A 20,558-nucleotide genomic window follows, 5' to 3' on the forward strand; every position below is an offset into this window, starting at 1 on the left:
TGAAACGAATGAATTATGGTTGTCTCAGGATATAAAGTTCATGGTCAGTAAAATGAGCTGATACAGACTAATTCATCAGGGAAGTCATAAGCCTAGGAAAGACTCAAGTTTGTGGTCTCATCCTAAACTTGATTACAAAAAAAAAAATCAATATAAGGTACTTGAACTATTGTCAGGGGAAGCAGTGATGATTTGCAGCGATGGATAAAAGCCGTCATTTTTTTTTGCATTTTGCATTCTAAACCATGCTGTGTCTCAGAACCAAAACCTTTTAACCTGAGTTGACAAAATTGACTTGGATCTGTGTTGATTTTTTTAAATCAATTTTTGGTTAGGATGATTCTTGAAGTTTCTTTTTGTATAATATCCATCTACCCATTAAACACAAAAGTGTAAAAAAGTGACAGAGGATACGGTCCCATGGTGAGGGGTGAATGGCAAAAGTTTTGGAGGATCCAGTTTAAATGTTTTTCTGGACTTTTCTGGAGGATGCAAAGTTGTGCTGGAAATCTCATAAGAGTAAATTTTCCTATGATGTGTCTTTACTTTTTCCTGCCAACTGGATTGGAAATATCACAAATAAAAGTGTTTCTTGTGGTATTTTCACATACCTTATTCTAGTTCCAGGAAAAACAGTATATGTGAAATATGTAACTATAAACGACTTCATTTGAAAAATGATCAATCTTCAGGAATGTTTAATTCATTTCAAGATTTAGATAAAAGCCAGTGTCTTCCAATTCTCTGTTAAATCTGAATTTGCAGTTGGCTTCAGGTGGTTGCCAAAAGATTACCGTATCAAGGGTCTCCTCCTTGTTCATGTGATACGAGTACTTGGTGAATTCTATGAAACTTGCCTAAAGTGCTTTTTTGAAAAAAAATTTTTTTTGAAAGTTGTTTCTTACGGATTTGAAGGGCAAACAAATGTGGGAAAGGAAGTAAAAACATTAAATGTGATCAAACTCCTGAAGATGAAGATTGAAAACTCAAATGGGATTTCCAGGCAACACTGAGAAAGAGTATTGCTCTTTATCAGTGATTGGAGGGCAGCCTGGAGGAGAATGACAAGTCTTTTTCAATTATTTAATAATGCTTAGTGGACTGAGTAGCTATTAAAATAATTCTCCTCCACCTTTTTTATCATTTAAAAATTACAGAGATAATTTCCTATATATCTACTTTACCCCAGTTTTAAATAAGACAATAAAATATCCCTGATTCAAGGACTATGAATCCCTGTAGTACTAGAAAGAAAAACGTGTTGCTATTAATACTCTTATTTCGGGAAATAAGTAGAGGCATTTAGTATAGGTCATTTGAACTTTCTACCTCTTTATTACATGCTTATTAAATGAATATACAAACAAATAAATATTGCATGTGTCAGACTGAAGCACCCTCATATTAGACATCATTATTTGAGTTCCTATTCTAACATCCAAAAGAATGTTTTGCAGCACTTATAATTTTTTTTTTGTCGTTTGCAGTCATTTTTATTTCTTTCACTGACAGGAACTTCATTTATGCTAGGGCCCAAGCATCATTTTCAAGTTTCTGTTTCCAATTTAATAAAATATGTATTTATATAGGCAAATTCCAACCAAATTAATAGCCTTGGAACATAAAATGACGTGACAGATGTGACCTATTTACACGAAGGCCATTTGTTCTTTCTTTGGATTTTATGCTCTTTACTGTGAGTAGTCAGGAAAAGCTCACAGGTGAACACTCATTTCCAGGGCAAATAAAAGCCTTTGCATGTGGGTGTGGTGATTTTGTCCGGAAGTAGGGGCCAAATTGTCTCAGGGGCTGGTGATCCCATGTGAGGAAGTGAGGGGGGCAGGAACAATGTAAATGGGGAAACGAGTTGTACCCACTTGCAGAGATGAAAGTCGAACAAATTAGCTAAAGTCTTTTAAGATGAATTAATCATCATGGCACAGTTGATAAAGATTGAACAGGTTATATTTTTGGGTAAAATATAGGACCAGTGGTAAAACAAGCTGATGGAATTAACAGACCAGTTGTTTTTCTGTGGTCATGATTTTTGAACAGTTATTTTCACTGAACATCCAAAATAAGTCTGGATTTGGGAATTTTGTTTACACTGCTCCTTTGTCAGTGTGTCACAAAGTTGCAGGAGAATGTACACCTTGCTTTCCACCTCCTTTTGTCCAATTAGCTGCTTCTTGAGTCTGATCTCTGGGTCAGGAAGATGCCCTGGAGAAGGAAATTGCAACCCTCTCCAATACTCTTGGCTGGAGAATCCCCATGGACAGAGAAGCCTAGCGGGCTACAGTCTGTGGGGTTGCAAATATCGACCATGAATGAACACATCTACTACTACTCCCCACTGAAGACTTCCTCAGGCAAGCGCACCCTTAGAGAGGAACCACCCCTTCACCAACCCAACTAGGTCAGATTCTCTCTTTGTATCTTCTCACCAGTCCCTGAGCGTTATACTACTTTTAAATACTTTGTGTTTTTTAATAAAAATTCTATCTTTCCTAATGGACTATATGATCTATGAGCATTAGAGTGTCTCATTTTTGCCACAGATTTGTGCATTTCTTGATTACATATGGACCTAAATTTTTCATATACAAGCATACCTTGTTTTATTGTGCTTTACAGAAACTACATTTTTTTTTTTTAACAAATGGAGAATCTGTGGGAACTCTGCATTGAGAGAGTCTATCAGCACAATTTTCCCAACAGCATTTGTTCACTTTGTGTCTCTGTTACACTTTGTAATTCTTGCAATATTTCAGACTTCTTCATTATCATTGTATCTGCCATGGTGATCTGTGATCAGAGATACTTGATGCTACCTCACAATTGCTTTGGGCACCAGTAACCATACTCATATGAGATTGTGAACTTAAAGGATAAACGTATGTGTTCTGACTGCTCCACCCACTAGCCATTTCCTCATCTCTCTCTCTCCCCTGGGCCTTTCTATTCCTTGAGACACAACAATATTAAAATTAGGCTGATTAAAAATCCTATGGAGACAAGAGAATGCACTGGTCATAGCAAACACCCTCTTCCAACAACACAATAGGACTCTACACATGAACATCACCAGATGGTCAACACCGAAATCAGACTGATTATACTCTTTGCAGCCAAACATGGAGAAGCTCTATACAGTCAGCAAAAACAAGACCGGGAGCTGACTGTGGCTCAGATCATGAACACCTTATTGTCAAATTCAGACCTAAATTGCAGAAAGTAGGGAAAACCACTATACCATTCAGATATGACCTAAATCAAATCCCTAATATTTATACAGTGGAAGTGAGAAATAGATTTAATGGACTGGATCTGATAGCCAGAGTGCCTGATGAACTATGGATGGAGGTTTGTGACACTGTACAGGAGACAGGGATCAAGACCATCCCCAAGAAAAAGAAATGCAAAAAGGCAAAATCAAAATGGCTGCCTGAGGAGGCCTTACAAATAGCTCTGAAAAGAAGAGAAGTGCAAAGCAAAGGAGAAAAGGCAAGATATACCCAGGTGAATGCAGAATTCCAAAGAATAGCAAGGAGAGATAAGAAAGCCTTCCTCAGTGATCAATGCAAAGAAGAAAACAATAGAATGGGAGAGACTAGAGAATTCTTTAAGAAAATTAGAGATACCAAGGGAACATTTCATGCAAAGATGGGCTCAATAAAGAACAGAAATGGTCTGGACCTAACTGAAGCCAAAGATATTAAGAAGAGGTGGCAAGAATATGCAGAAGAACTGGACAAAAAAGATCTTCACGACCCAGATAATCACGATGGTGTGATCACTCACCTAGAGCCAGGCATCCTGGAATGTGAAGTCAAGTGGGCCTTAGAAAGTGTCACTACGAACAAAGCTAGTGGAGGTGATGGAATTCCAGTTGAGCTATTTCAAATCCTAAAAGATGATGCTGTGAAAGTGCTGCATTCAATGTGCCAGCAAATTTGGAAAACTCAGCAGTGGCCAAAGAACTGAAAAAGGCCTGTTTTCATTTCAATCTCTAAGAAAGGCAATGCTAAAGAATGCTCAAACTACTGCACAGTTGTACTCATCTCACACGCTACTAAAGTAATGCTGAAAATTCTCCAAGCCAGACTTTAACAATATGTGAACTGTGAACTTCCAGATGTTCAAGCTGGCAGAGGAACCAGAGATCAAATTTCCAACATCTGTTGGAACGTCAAAAAAGCAAGAGAGTTCCAGAAAAGCATCTATTTTTGCTTTATTGACTATGCCAAAGCCTTTGACTGTGTGGATCACAATAAACTGTGGAAAATTCTGAAAGAGATGGGAATACCAGACCACCTGACCTGCCTCTTGAGAAATCTGTATGCAGGTCAGGAAGCAACAGTTAGAACTGGACATGGAACAACAGACTGATTCCAAAAAGGAAAAGGAGTATGTCAAGGCTGTATATTGTCACCCTGCTTATTTAACTTATATGCAGAGTACATCATGAGAAACCCTGGGCTGGAAGAAGCACAAGCTGGAATCAAGATTGCTGGGAGAAATATTAATAACCTCAGATATGCAGATAACACCACCCTTCTGGCAGAAAGTGAAGAGGAACTAAAGAGCTTCTTGATGAAAGTGAAAGAGAGTGAAAAACCTACCTTACAACTCAACATTCAGAAAACGAAGATCATGGCATCTGGTCCCATCACTTCATGGGAAACAGATGGGGAAACAGTGGAAACAGTGTCAGACTTTATATTTTTGGGCTCCAAAATCACTGCAGATGGTGATTGCAGCCATGAAATTAAAAGACGCTTACTCCTTGGAAGGAAAGTTATGACCAACCTAGACAGCATATTAAAAAGCAAAGACATTACTTTATCAACAGAGGTCTGTTTAATGAAAGCTACGATTTTTCCAGTAGTCATATATGGATGTAAGAGTTGGACAATAAAGAAAACTGAGAACCAAATAATTAATGCTTTTGAACTGTGGTGTTGAAGAAGACTCTTGAGAGTCCTTTGGACTGCAAGGAGATCTAACCAGTCCATCCTAAAGGAGATCAGTCCTGGGTGTTCATTGGAAGGACTGATGTTGAAGCTGGAACTCCAATCCTTTGGCCACCTGATGCGAAGAACTGACTCATTTGAAAAAACCCTGATGCTAGGAAAAATTGAAAGCAGGAGGAGAAGGGGATGACAGAGGATGATGGTTGGATGGCATCACCGACTCAATGGACATGAGTTTGGGTAAACACTGGGAGCTGGTGATGGACAGGGAGGTTTGGCGTGCTGCAGTCCATGGGGTTGTAGAGTCGGACACAACTGAGCAACTGAACTGAACAGTGACTTCTAAGTGTTCGAGTGTAAGGAAGAGTCTCACATCTCTCACTTTAAATTGAAAGCCAGAAATGATTAAGCTGTGCGAGGAAGGTGTGTTGAAAGCTGAGACAGGCTGAAAGCTAGACCTCTTGCCCCAAACACTGATCCAAGCTGTGAATGCAAAGAAAAAGTTCCAGAAGGAAATTAGAAATGCCACTCTAATGACAAAAATGATAAGAAATCAAAACCACATTATTCCTGATATGGAGAAATTTTTAGTTGTCTAGATAGAAGATCAAAACAGCCACAATATTTCCCTAAGCCAAAGCCATATCCAGAGCAAGGCCCTAATTCTCTCTGATTCTGTGAAGGCAGAGAGAGATGAGGAAGTTCAAGTGGAAAAGTTTGAAAGTTGGTTCATGAGGTTGAAGGGAAGAAGCCTTCTCTATAACATAAAAGTGCAAGGTGAAGCACCCAGTGCTGATGTAGAAACTGCAGCGAGTTATCCAGAAGATCTAGCTAAGATCATTAATGAAGGTGGCTAATGAAACAGTGGGCTTCTCTCATAGCTCAGTTGGTAAAGAATCTGCCTGCAAGGCACGAGACTCATGTTCGATTCCTGGGTTGGGAAGATCCCCTGGAGAAGGAAATGGCAACCTACTCCAGTATTCTTGCCTGGAAAATCCCTTGGACAGAGGGGCCTCGGGGGCTACAGTCCATGGGCTCACAAGAGTTGGACACAACTTAGTGACTAAACCGCCACCAATGAAACAACAGCTTCTCAAGGTAAGTGGAATAACCTTCTAGGATGAAATGAAATAGCCATCTAGGATTTTCATAGCTAGAGAGGAGAAGTCAGTGCCTTCAAAGGGTAGGCTGACTGTCTTATTAGAGGCTAGTGCTGCTGGTGACTTGAAGTTGAAGCCAGTGCTCGTTTACCATTCTGAAACTCCTAGGGCCCTTAAGAGTGATACTGAATCTACTCTGCCGGTAGTCTATAAATAGAACAAAGCCTGGATGAGAGCACATCTGCTGATATTTTAAGCCCACTGTTTAGAACTTCCGGTCAGAAAAAAAATTCCTTTCAAAATATGACTGCTCATTGACAATGTACTTGATCACCCAAGCATACATGTCCGTCTCTGATGGAGATGTACAATGAGATTAATGTTGTTTTCATGCCTGCTAACACAACATCCATTCTGCAGCCCAGGCATTAGAGTGTAATTTTGAATTTCAAGTCTCCTTATTTAAGAAATACATTTTATAAGGCTATAGCTGCCATCGATAGCGATTCATATGATGGATCTGGGTAAAGTCAGTTGAAAACCTTATATAAAGGATTCACCTTTCTAGATGCCATTGAGAATGTTTGATTTCTGGGAAGAAACCAAAATACCAAAATTCATAGGCATTTTGAAGAAGTTGATACCAGCTCTCATGGATGACTTGAAGGGCTCAAGACTTCTGTGGAGGAGATAACTGCCGATGTGGTAGAGACAGCAAGAGAACTAAAATAGTAGTGGAGTCTGAAGATATGACTAAATTGTTTCAATCTCATGATAGAACTTAAACTGATAAAGAGTTGCTTCTAACAGATGAGGAAAGAAAGTGGTTTCTTGAGATGGAATCTACTGGTGAGGTACGGTGAAGATTGTTGAAATGACAACAATGAATTTAGAATATTACATAAACTTAGTTGATAAAGCAGCAAGAGGATTTGAGAGGATTGACTCTAATTTTGAAAGATGTTCTATTGTGGATAAAATGCTATCAAATAGCATTGCATGGTCCAGAGAAATCATTCATGAAAGCAAGAGTCAATTGATGTAACAAATTTTGTTGTTGTCTCATTTGAAGAAATTGCCAAGCCACCCCAGCCTTTCACACCACCATCCTGATTGGTCAGCAGCCTTCAACACTGGGGCAAGATTCTCCACAGCAAATAAACCATAAATTGCTGAAAGGCTCATATGATGATGAGCATTTTTTATTAACAAGGTATTTTTACATTGTTAGATATAACACTATTATTTCACACTTAACAGAGTACTACAGTTTAAGTATAATTTTTACATGCACTGGGAAATGAAAAATTCATGTGACTTACTCTATCAACAAAGCTAGTGGAGGTGATGGAATTCCAGTTGAGCTATTTCAAATCCTGAAAGATGATTTTGTGAAAGTGCTGCACTCCATATGCCAGCAAATTTGGAAAACTCAGCAGTGGCCACAGGACTGGAAAAGGTCCGTTTTAAAAAATGCTCAAACTACCACACAATTGCACTCATCTCACATGCTAGTAAAGTGATGCTTAAAAATTCTCCAAGCCAGGCTTCAGCAATACGTGAACTTCCAGATGTTCAAGCTGGTTTTGGAAAAGGCAGAGGAATCAGAGATAAAATTGCCAACATCTGTTGGATCATCGAAAAAGCAAGAGAGTTCCAGAAAAACATCTATTTCTGCTTTATTGACTATGCCAAAGCTTTTGACTGTGTGGCTCACAATAAACTGTGGAAAATTCTGAAAGAGATGGGAATACCAGACCACCTGACCTGCCTCCTGAGAAACCTATATGCAGGTCAGGAAGCAACAGTTAGAACTGGACATGGAACAACAGACTGATTGCAAATAGGAAAAGGAGTACATCAAGGCTGTATATTGTCACCCTGCTTATTTAACTTCTATGCAGAGTACATCATGAGAAATCCTGGGCTGGAGGAAGCACAAGCTGGAATCAAGATTGCTGGGAGAAATCTCAATAACCTCAGATATGCAGATGACACCACCCTTATGGCAGAAAGTGAAGAAGAATTAAAGAGCTCCTTGATGAAAGTGAAAGAGGAGAGTGAAAAAGGTGGCTTAAAGCTCAACATTCAGAAAACGAAGATCATGGCATCTGGTCCCATCACTTCATGGGAAACAGATGGGGAAACAGTGGAAACAGTGTCAGACTTTATTTTTTTGGGCTCCAAAATCACTGCAGATGGTGATTGCAGCCATGAAATTAAAAGACGCTTACTCCTTGGAAGGAAAGTTATGACTAATCTAGGCAACATATTAAAAAGCAGAGACATTACTTTGTCAGCAAAGCTCCATCTAGTCAAGACTATGGTTTTTCCAGTGGTCATGTATGGATGTGAGAGTTGGACTATAAAGAAAGCTCAGCACCAAAGAGGTGATGCTTTTGAACTGTGGTGTTGGAGAAGACTCTTGAGAGTCCCTTGGACTGCAAGAAGATCCAACCAGTCCATCCTAAAGGAGATCAGTCCTGGGTGTTCATTGGAAGGACTGATGCTAAAGCTGAAACTCCAGTACTTTGGCCACCTCATGCAGAGTTGACTCATTGGAAAAGACTGTGATGCTGGGAGGGATTGGGGGCAGGAGGAGAAGGGGACGACAGAGGATGAGATGGCTGGATGGCATCACTGACTCGATGGACGTGAATTTGAGTGAACTCTGGGAGTTGGTGATGGACAGGAAGGCCTGGCATGCTGTGATTCATGGGGTCACAAAGAGTGGACACAACTGAGCGAATGAACTGAACTGAACTCTATTGTGGGGTCTGGAACCAAACCTGAAATATTTCCAATGTTTGCCTCTATTAATAAATAACACACTCCTTACCCCATCACATTTGAAACCCTCCAAACAAGTATTTTACCGAAATTTGTGTATCCTTTGTCTCTGGCTGAAAGAAATTTTTATTTTTTTTGAGATCCTGAGCTATGTTATACTCTGCTCCTTGTAATTTTTTTCCCATCCTAATGCAATTCACTTTCACTTTTCACTTTCATGTACTGGAGAAGGAAATGGCAACCCACTCCAGTGTTCTTGCCTGGAGAATCTCAGGGACGGGGGAGCCTGGTGGGCTGCTGTCTATGGGGTCGCACAGAGTCGGACTCGACTGAAGTGACTTAGCAGCAGCAGTAATGCAATTTTTTAACTTTAAAATACAAAGTTTTGATCTGGGGTGTAATATTGATTTTTAGAAATGGAGATGTTATAAGAATTCAGTTTACAATATTGGTGAAATGTATATGGTATGGTATCTTTCTTCTGACTTCATTTTAAGCCTCTGGACGAATAATGCATAACTGTCAGGTAAACAAAAATGATTAAAACAAAAAAGTTTATTTCAAAACTGGTCATATATTGAGTTCACATTTAATATTTCACTATTTCACATAAGTTTAAGAGATTAACTGTGGGTCATGGATGGGAAGTGTTCACATTAAGTTAGGCTATAACTTGACCACTAGGGAGAGAGTCTATGTTAAAGCCAATAGGTCTTTATAAGAATTGGATCTAATGTGTATACAAGCTAATGTGACAAAGAAATTTATCCATTTTGTGAGTCAAGAATGGGGAGAAAGATATGTGTACATATACGTGGTCTTTTATATTGATGCTCTGGACTCATTTTTCCTCTCCTATAACAAAACCAAAGAATTGTTCTGTGACCTAGGACTGACTTCTTTCAGATAAGTTATAAATAATATATGATGATTTTAAATTAAAACCAGAAGTTAAGTTTGGAACATGGAAGAAATAAATAAGTTAACTCTCAAAAATATAGTGTCTTAAACTGCCATATCATATATTAAATCAAAAACTCTCAAGGGACTCTCTCTGGCTGTGATCAGAGCTGTTCTTAGCACAGCCCATGTCTCGTCGTTGGAATCTGAGCTTTCGCTTTGGTAATTTTACAGTCAGTGAGGCTGTTTATTTTGAAACACCCACTCTGACTCTCACTTTAATAATTGCTAGTGATAGAATAGTTAAAAGTGAGAGCTCAAGTCCCTGGGTATTTGGGAATATTTCAACAGCAAACAGTCCAAAGCACTGGTAATTATATATCAAGCTGTTTATAATGATCACAGGGGACAAATAATTACCTCTAAAGTACTGGGAATAAGATTAAGTGTGGGAATAAATTAATGTCCTCATGACTGATGGATGAATAAGGCGCTGATGAGGGTGGGGCTGAGCTCCTTACATTTGCAGCAGTGGTTCCTTTGCCCCTTTCAGAGTCATGGTAGCATGGTAGCTTAACTGATCTTTAATCTGTTTCCATTTCTTTCAAATAGGGTTACTAGAGTGTATTTGGTAGGGTGAGTATTAAGAGATGCAATGTAGTACATGACTGATACCCAATTAGTAGGTGCTCAATAAATGATTTACATTATTTCAGAGGTAGTATAGTGGAGTGATTCTATATCCTTCCTTTACTACTTACTAGTTTTGTGGTAAGATAATGAATTTCTTAAGATTTTTCCTGTCATCTGTAAAATAGGAAAAATAACACCCAAATTGCAGATATGTTTGAGGAATAAGATGAGTTAACATATATAACATTCTTAGCATAGTAGCTGGCATGCGGTTAGCTCTAAATAATGGCAGCTTTGAATATAATTTTTAACATAAAAACCATAACAATGAAGAGTGGTATAACTCAGTCTTGATATGCCTGAGGTTTTTCAGTCTCTTAGAGTTCGATTTCCCTAATTCTGTGTCTGGTGGCGGCACTGTTAATATAAAGAAACTCTAGGCATTGTCGCTATGCAGTAAAAGAGGAGCAAAGGCTTTGGACTTTGGAGATTGCACGGTGGGAATTTGGCCTTTGTGTTTTATAGAAAGGATGCTAAGTGGGGATAATCATTATTGTCTTCAAATAAGCGTTTTATACTGCTTATTGTTTTTAATGTGCTTTGAGGAAGAGATGCCAGACTGCAAGTCCTAAAGACGTAAGTGTGTGTGTGTGTGTGTGTGTGTGTGTATTTCAATGAAAGTCTTGCTATTTCAGTCATTTCTGTTTTCTGTCACATATTCACTGTTTTCAGGAAATGGCTTTAGTCTTCCTTTAGTTTATACACAAATTAGATGAGGTGTGTGCTGTGTCTATCATGACCCCAGTGATAGTTGGTAGCTAATTACCATCCTAATGTTTAGCAGCCAGTTTTCCATAAAATAAGACCTACCAGAGAATATCAGAAGTATTAACATATTACCTAACTAGTCCCAAACACTTCTGTAAGTAAGTAAATGTCAGTCGCTCTGTCGTGTCCAACTCTCTGCGATCCCATGGGCTGTAGACCACCAGGCTCCTCTGTCCATGGGATTCTCCAGGCAAGAATACTGGAGTGGGTTACCATTCCCTTCTCCAGGAGATCTTCCCAACTCAGGGATCAAACCCAGGTCTCCCACATTGCAGGTAGATTCTTTACCATCTGAGCTACAGGGAGGAACCACACACTTCTGTGCGTACAAGCAAATACTGTCAAAATTACCTGTGGCTACTTGAATCTTCAAGGTAAATTCTGCATTAAGAGAAACACTCTTTCTCATTCAAGTCTTTACACTGTTATACTCATTTGCATCTGCAAAATAGGCTGATTCATGCTAGTGTACCTCTAAGGAGAATTCTCATCTGTGCATATTTTAATTTTTGTTGCTAGAGCTCTCCAAATGTTAACCAAATGGAAAAGTAAGACGATCAATTAATAGGTAATATTCTTAATCTGAGAGTTGTTACTCTGTATGGTCTAAGTAAGTAAGTAAATAAGTGTTAGTCGCTCAGTTGTGCCCAACTCTGCGATCCCATGGACTGTAGCCCACCAAGCTCCTGTGTTCATGAGATTTTCCAGGCAAGGGTACTGAAGTGGGTTGCCATTTCCTTCTCCAGGGGATCTTCCCAACCCAGGGATCGAACCCGGGTCACCTGTACTGCAGGCAGATTCTTTACCGACTGAGCTACAAGGGGAGCCTATGGTCTAAAGTATACATTTAAAACCTGTCCATACTGAACACTAAAAAAGAAAATGTTGGGAATGGAATGGAGCAAGCTACAAAAATTATTGGACAGAACACTTTTCCTTTTTCAGACTTTCTGAATGTCACTTATTATCCTGAGCTTAAGTGGGCAGCAAAATGTGTTCTCTCCCAGGTGGTGAATGAAGTTCCTTTCTGAACTCTGAATTGTTTCTGGGATATAGGTCACTGTTGAACACTATATACTTTGGCGGTGGGACAAGTTGGTGTTTTTCGGAGACTGTACAAGGCAAAGAATTTCTACAAACTGCTCTGGTATTACAGTTAACTGCTAATGTGGGGATGAAAGACATGTAAATGGACTGTAAGGAGAGGTTTTGTTTTTATTTCTCTACTTTTGGTTGTTATAGGTAAAAAATATTGAGCTATCAGCAACTCCATATGACTAACAGTTTGTGAACCAACAGTGTGTTAGGTTTTGCCTTATTCCAGGAGGATCTCTGAATGAACATGTAACATGCTAAAAGTAAACTTTATGAGAGTCATTTTCTTAGTCAATTGCCAGAACGTTTAATCACTGTGTTACTGGTCTGTTATTCCAGTAGTGAGGATCTTGAATATAGACAAGAAATTGAATTACTTTTTTGGGTCTCAGCTAAAATTTAACTTCTACAGAAAAGGATTCTCAGACTCTCCACCTCTGTCTCTATTTTGTCTCAAAATAATGCTTGTCACAGTTTCTGAATTCTATAGAATATAATTTTAAGTGTTGTTTTTGTTGTTCGGTTGCTTAGTCATGCCCGACTTTTTGTGACCCCATAGCCTGCAGCACAGCAGGCATCCTTGTCATTCACTATCTTTCAGAGTTTGCTCAAACTCATGTCCACTGAGTCAGTGTTCCCATCCAACCATCTCATTCTCTGTCGCCTTCTCCTCCTACCCTCAGTCTTTCCTAGCATCAGGTGTATTAACCTTTACTAACTTCTCCTTTCTCCCTCAAACTATCAAAAGGAATCCATAATTTTGCAAGCTCCTCAATTCTAGGTTGACTCTTAGACATATTTGATGTGAAATATGATGAAATTTCCTGGAGGGTAAAACAATCTATATAGTAAGGAAGTGAGAGAGAGAGTGAAAGGAGTGGGAATAGAGTGTAAAGGACAAAAGAAATGAGGGTGCAGAGCAGTTGCTATAAAGTAAGTCTATTGATATTTGCCACTAAACGTATATATATATATATATGGGGCTTTTCCCGTGGCCCAGTGGTAAAGAATCCACCTGCAATGCAGGAGCCACAGGAAACTTGGGTTTGATCCCCAGGTCTGGAAGATCCCCCTGGAGGAGCACATGACAATCCATTCCAGCATCCTTGCTTGGAGAACCCCATGGACAGAGTAGCCTGGAGCGCTGCAGTATATGGAATTGAAAAGAGTTAGACATGGCTGAAGTGACTTAGTACATGCACGCCTATATATGCTTATATATTACTATAATACATATTTATATATCACTGTTATTTATTAGAGTGACCAATGCTTTGAAAGTAAATTTTATTTCTAGAAGAAAAGATGGTAAAATCTCAAACAATATTGCAGTTCAAATCTCATACCATAAAATATCCTTATAGACTAGATACCCATTAGATTTAAGTCTATCTCAAATTTGCAAAATTTCTTCTTTCTTACAGGTATTTTGCTTCTGTAGTATATCTGGCTATAAGTAAAAGCCCATAAAAGAACTTTGTATTTTTGTCAAGTTTTTGGCAAGACACTTTATTCTCTTCAGATAATAATTTGCTGGCAAAATGAAACCATTCTAGCTATAAATAATATAAAAATTAAAAAGTACAGGAAATGACTTATATAATCCTAAACTGTCCACAGAGAAACAGAGTTAATGAGCTTGGAGGAAAACATTTTGAAGAGATAGCTATTTAAACATATAGAAATAAAATATAAAAAAAAATTAACAATAAAATTACTGTATTTGAGAAGAACAAAAGTTTGAGTGTCTCAGGTCTCCTCAGAAAATACTTAAGGAATTTACATTAATATGGAAGTTGAATTAAGTAAAACTGCTTGAGATACATATTTATTTTGAAGGAAGTTTTCCTAAAGTCAGAATGTCTCCTGAACTCTGCCTTCCCAGTAATTAAAAAATGTTAGTATTTACTCTATAAGAGCACTGACTCAGACTCCAAGCAAAAATAGAAAGTCAAAGAAAATGAAGATCATGTTAAACATAATGCCACTACTGGTGTGCTCAGTCAAGTCCAACTCTTTGCAACCCCATGGACTGTAGCCCACCAGGCTCCTCCTTCCATAGGATTTCCCAGGCAAGAATACTGGAGTGGGTTTCCATTTCCTTCTCCAGGAGATCTTCCTAACCCAGAGATCGAACCCGTGTCTTCTGCGTCTCCTATATTGGCAGACGGGTTCTTTACCACTGAGACCCCTGGGAAACCCCTGCTCCCACTAGACCATTTATCAATTCGTCATCTTTTAGACTGTTTTATTTGAAAAGATCTGCCTTGAAGCTGGCTATTATGGAAGTCTAAAAGCTTTGAGGAGGGCATAATTGTGTTCCAATGAGATTTAGACTTGCTGGTGATAGTTTAATATTTATATTCTCTTTGTATTCCCAAATCTTTCATCAAAGGAGAGATTTAGAAGAGTTCAAAGTAAGGTTTTTATTATACTAGCTGTAAGAGGTAAATGCTTTCATTGATCTTAGAAGAAAAATTAAACTGCAAAAACATTTTTTTCTCCCCATGTCAAATGTGAAGGCAGGGCAAGCGCTGATAGTTAATCTTTTGAACAGTTCATTAGTCTATACCGAGTTCTTAACTTATAATATCATAACAGAAATTATTTGTAGGAGAAGGCTATCTCAGACTTCAGAATTTTCTGCAAAATACTTTCTCTGAAGGCTGTATCAAAGCAGAAGTGGTTTGACGTGGCTCAGTATTCATTTATTACAGTAAGTGAGGGGCTTTTGGCCAGCAAACCTAAGTTCAGTTATAAATCATGGTTCAGATGCCATATTGAAAGAAGAGGCAGGTTGGACAAACTGCTCAAGGCAGAGGCTCCACTCAGTATGAGCATTTAGGAAGTGAAGCTGCTTCCTCGTTCATAAAGCCAATGAAAGGAAAATCCTAAAACTTGGTTTAAATAGATTAATGGGCTGCTATATTTTAAAACTGTTGACAGTTTGTTTTGGCACTTCAAGAAACACTATAACATGCATGTACAATAAATTATGAGTGATTAGTGATTATCCAATTTAGAATGAGCTAATGGTGTGTTTGTGTCAGAGAACTTAATTTATTCAATCATGTTCCCAGCACTAAGCAAACACACCAGGCTTGGGAAACTAGGAAATGGCCATACAAGAAACAAGGGGGATGAACATGGTGGTAATCAAGGCCATAAAGACATGGACTACCTTTCATGTTTTAATTTGCACCAGTGCCTTTCAGTTCTAAGAGCAGAAGCTGTTTTCCAGCATCTGTCATACAATCTGATGCATTTCATTTGGCTTTTTTTTAAAGAACATAAAAAAGTTGTAAAGCATCAGGATTTGCCTAACAGCTGGACTACAGTCTTTGCTGGGTTAAGCTGCTTCTTAATTCCACATTCGTGACTGTAGATTTGCAAGAGTCAAATTCTCATATTTTGTGACTTCAGTCTTTAGAAGACATTATAGGATGAAAATCTGGTCATTTTTTAGGAACAAAAATCTAGTAAGGCTATTATTTAATTTCAAACCACTATGACACTATATTTGGCTTTCCCATCCAAGGAAATAACATTCAGAGAATTTGGCACAGTCCTGTTTCTCTAAATCCTTTCTGTCTTATGAGATAGGTGTTCTAGTGGGTTTTTATTATTGGCCTTTAGTTTTGTTTTTAATAAATAAATTTATTTGGCTGCACTGGGTCTCAGTTGTGGCATGTGGGAAGTTTAGTTGTGGCGTATAGAATCTAGTTCCCTGATCAGGGATTGATCCTGGGCTCCCTGCATTTGGAACACAGAGTCTTGGCCACCTGGACCATCAGGAAAGTCCCTTATCACTGGTCTTTGGATGTCAGCACAAATCCCCTTTTTGACTCTCCTTTTCTGCTCCCTTAAAGGTTTCATTCTGTGTAGCAGTGGCACAGAGAGGATACTTTATTCAGTAATTTATTTATTCAATACTATCTGTTCAGTATTGACTATATGATGGACTTTGCTGTAGGCCTGTACTTTCTAATAGGGAAGTCACTCACATGTGCCGACAGAGCCCTTGAAATATGTATAGTCTGAACTGAGATGTGCTCTAAGTGCATACACTGGATTTTACAGATAAAGCACATAAAAAGGTAAAATATTAATGTTTTATGTTATGACTTAACATGTAATTTATATAAACCTTGCTGAGAAATAGTAAAATTAGCCAATACTGTTTTACCTGGCATGGATATTGAAGCTCTGAGTGTCTATTGGAGCTATTCTGTTGTTAGCTTGGATGAAACCCCAGGGTAGCCTCCTGGCGGATTCTACTTTATCTAGATGGAGCGATCCTAAGAGAAAAGATGTTGACCTGAGTGTGTCCACTGCAGCGGGTTGAATGGTGGCCTATCAGATAGGTCCATGTCTAAATCCCTAGAAGCCCTGAATAAGAACTTATTTTGAATGAGGATCTTTGCAGACATAGTTAGGTTAAAGATCTCCAGATGAGGTCATCCTGCACAGTCTGAGTGGGCCCCAAGTTCAAGGGCAAGTGTGCTTCTAAGAGACAAAGACAGAAATACAGAAGAAAAGGCCACGTGAAGGAGGAAGCAGAAGCAGGAGTCACAGAGTCACAAGCCAATGACACTGCGGAGCCACCAGAAGCTGGAAGAAGCAAGAGAGGACCTCCCCTTAGGGCTCGTTTCAAAGGAGAGACTGCAGTGGCCCTGCTGACACTTTAATTTTGCATTTCCGACCTCCAGAACTATCAGGGAACACATTTCTGTTTTTCAAAGCCACCATGGCCCTAGTGGCTCAGATGGTGAAGAATATGCCTGCAATGCAGGAGAACAGGCTTTGATCCCTGGGCTGGGAAGATTCCCTGGAGAAGGAAATGGCGACCCACTCCAATATTCTTGCCTGGTAAATCCCAAGGGCAGAGGAGCCTGGAGGTGATTTGTTGTGGCAGTCCTAGGAAACTAACATGTCGGCTTCCCTCTTCCCCTCAAACTCATGGATTAGGTAAATCACTCCTGTTACCTTGAGAAAGACTGAAAAAATTAAGCTTCTTTGTATAGAAACAAAGATACTCCTTCCTATAGAAGGATGGTCTGTTTGTACTTTACCGTATACTTCAGTTTGACCCTTTTCTCATGTTATTTCACCCATGTTCTTATCCTTCAGTTCAGTTCAGTTGCTCAGTCGTGTCCGACTCTTTGCAACCCCATGAATTGCAGCACGCCAGGCCTCCCTGTCCATCACCAACTCCCAGAGTTCACTCAGACTCACGTCCATGGAGTCGGTGATGCCATCCAGCCATCTCATCCTCGGTCGTCCCCTTCTCCTCCTGCCCCCAATCCCTCCCAGCATCAGAGTCTTTTCCAATGAGTCAACTCTTCGCGTGAGGTGGCCAAAGTACTGGAGTTTCAGCTTTAGCACCATTCCTTTCAAAGAACACCCAGGGCTGATCTCCTTTAGAATGGACTGGTTGGTACCCTTAGTTTGTGACAAACACTATCCACTCCTTAAACCCTACCCCAAGATCTAAACTGTTGCCCGCCAGGCTCCTCTGTGCACAGGATTCTTCAGGCAAGAATACTGGAGTGGACTGCCATGCCCTTCTCCGGAGTATCTTCCTGAAGCAGGGAACAAACCCGTGTCTCTTATGTCTCCTGCATTGGCAGGCAGGTTCTTTACAACTAGCACCACCTGGGAAGCCCAAGATCTAAATAACTTCTTCTTATATTGCTATACATGCCATTACTATTTATTTCCTTTATTCAACAAATATTTTGAGAATCATATCTGTACAATAATAAATTGAAATATTTTTCTTGGACACATTGTGAACAAAACAAAAATCTCTTCTGTCTGGGATTTAATTTCCAGTGGACTTGGCGACTATATATGACAACATTAGGTAATAGAGCATATTATAGATTAGGGAGTGTTGTGGAGCACAGAAGTGGAGCAGGGCAAGTGGGCTCAGAGATACTGCCGGTGGGAGACTGGTTTCAGTATTGATTAAGGTGATCAGGGTGGGGCTTGTTGAGAAGATGACATTGGAGCAAAGAATGAAGTGCTTTGAAGGGAGTGAGGAGATAGCCAAGCAGATATTTTTGGGAAGAGCATTCCAGGCAGTGAGAACAACTAGAGAAAAGACCTAGAGACGGGAGCATCCCTGGCATGTGTGAGACAGAGGCCAGTGTGGTGAGAGCTGAGTGAGCAAGGGGCAAAGCTATAGGAGAAGAAGTAATGGCGGGCGGCACGTAGGATTCATAAGGCCATTGTAAGAGCTTGGTGTTTTCTTTGTGTGAAAGGCAGGGGGCCACTTTAGAGGGTTTTGAGCAGGGAGAAAGTATTCTGACAAATTTTAAAAGTTATTTTGACTACAGTGTTGAGAAGAGGGCATGGAGGTGGCAGGGGTGAGAGCAAGGATGGAAGAAGAGAGAACCATCAAGAGGATGTTGCAGTTGAGACATAATGTTGCCTTAGACCTAGGTGATCAGTGGAGGTGATAAGTGGTCTGGTGTGTATAATTTGAAGGGGTAGTCTGTAGAAATTTTGATAGATGAGGTGCAGAGTTTGAAAGAGTGAGAGGAATCAAGGTTAATTCCATAAATTGGCTTGAACATCTAGAAGGATGGAGATGTTTTCAATGACATAGAAAAGACTGTAGGTAGAGGCGTAGGGTTTATTATTATTTTCCAAGTGAATTTTCTCATTATAATGTAATTAGCCTGAGCTAGTGGCCTCTTCAGCAGGGAAATTAAGAGTGATGCACGTGGACTTCCCTGGTGGCTCAGACGGTAAAGCGTTTGCCTACAATGCGGGAGACCTGGGTTCAGTCCCTGGGTTGGGAAGGTCTCCTGGAGAAGGAAATGGCAACTCACTCCAGTATTCTTGCCTGGAAAATCCCATGGATGGAGGAGCCTGGTAGGCTGCAGTTCATGGGGTCGCAAAGAGTTGGACATGACTGAACGACTTCACTCACTCACTCACGTGGAGTTCATTCTCCCTGGACTCCAAGGTGTTCTTGGCTCACCTGCTGTGGGAATGGCAAACAGCCAAGCTTTCTGTAGTTTACTTCTTATGAGTCTGACTATGAAATCCTGAAGACCTGCAGTATGGTCTCTTGAAATTACTGATTCCATATTTAGAATATCTTTGATTAATCTTCATTCCTTTCCTCCTTTAACATGATAGATTCTCTTTTTAGTTAATACTAGCTGCCTTTCATATTTTTCTGGAGAGCATATTAATTTTATTTCAAGAATCCTCTCCTCTTCTTTCCTACATTGTTGATTATCACCTTAGTGAAAGTTAGAACCTGCTTCTTTAGGCTCTTGTTCACACTCTTATCCTATAATACCCTTCCAATAAATTCCCTTTCCTTAAGACAAAGTTGGTTTTCATCATTATGATGAACACTGGCTGGTAGATATATCTTTATTTAAATGAGGGAAGGGATAAAATTTAGTTTTTAACATTAGAATTCCATGTTACAAAGCCTGTTGAATGCTCATTTCAGAGAGGTAATTTGTATATCTTATGCAGTTTTACATGCAACAAACCTCATGAGTTTTAATCCTATGACATTGTCAATAAATATTATCAGAGTTCGATGTGATGGCCTCTGGTCAGATCCCTAGGCTGAGTTCTCTTTGCTCAGACTATTTAAGCTCAATTGGGTTCATGACCTTAGTTGTCTCTACAAAGACAGATGTGAATTATGGAATCATAATTCAGTCACCATTGGCATATTATGTTCAGTCATTTCATATTCTTCAACTTTGTCTCTGAACTGCTGATTTATTCTTTTTTGTCTTAGCTTAGATTTATTTTTAGTGCTTTCTTCAGCCCTTCAAATTGTTTAATACAGTGAATACAGCAATATAGTGAACTCTAAGGAGAAAATGCTTCTATTTTCTTTTAAATCCTGAGTTTATTTCTGAGTCATTATTATTTATCTACTGGGTCCAATGGACCCTTTTATTAAAAAGGGTCATTTTTAGGCCATTTAACAAATAAATTATAGAGATAAGACTAAAGGGAAAAATGAAAAATAGCCATATTAATTTTTTAATTTATTATAATTTTTTTGGTCACACCATGTGGATTGTGGAATGTTAGTTCCCTGACCAGGGATTGAACCCAGGTCCATGGCAATGAAAGTACTAAGTCCTAACCACTGGGCTGCCAGGGAATTCTCTATATTAAAAAGTTTAATAATAATTTAAACAGCATTTGCATTGTCAGAGGTAATATTTTAAAAACTTTGACTTTTCATTTT

The 20,558-nt window shown here is 39.2% G+C and overlaps 1 pseudogene; it reads left to right on the forward strand.

Annotated features, from left to right (window-relative positions):
- Positions 2,324–7,241, forward strand: LOC108636263 (annotated as a pseudogene).

Source organism: Capra hircus, chromosome 6 (assembly GCF_001704415.2).
Source record: "Capra hircus breed San Clemente chromosome 6, ASM170441v1, whole genome shotgun sequence".
Taxonomy (NCBI): domain Eukaryota; kingdom Metazoa; phylum Chordata; class Mammalia; order Artiodactyla; family Bovidae; genus Capra; species Capra hircus.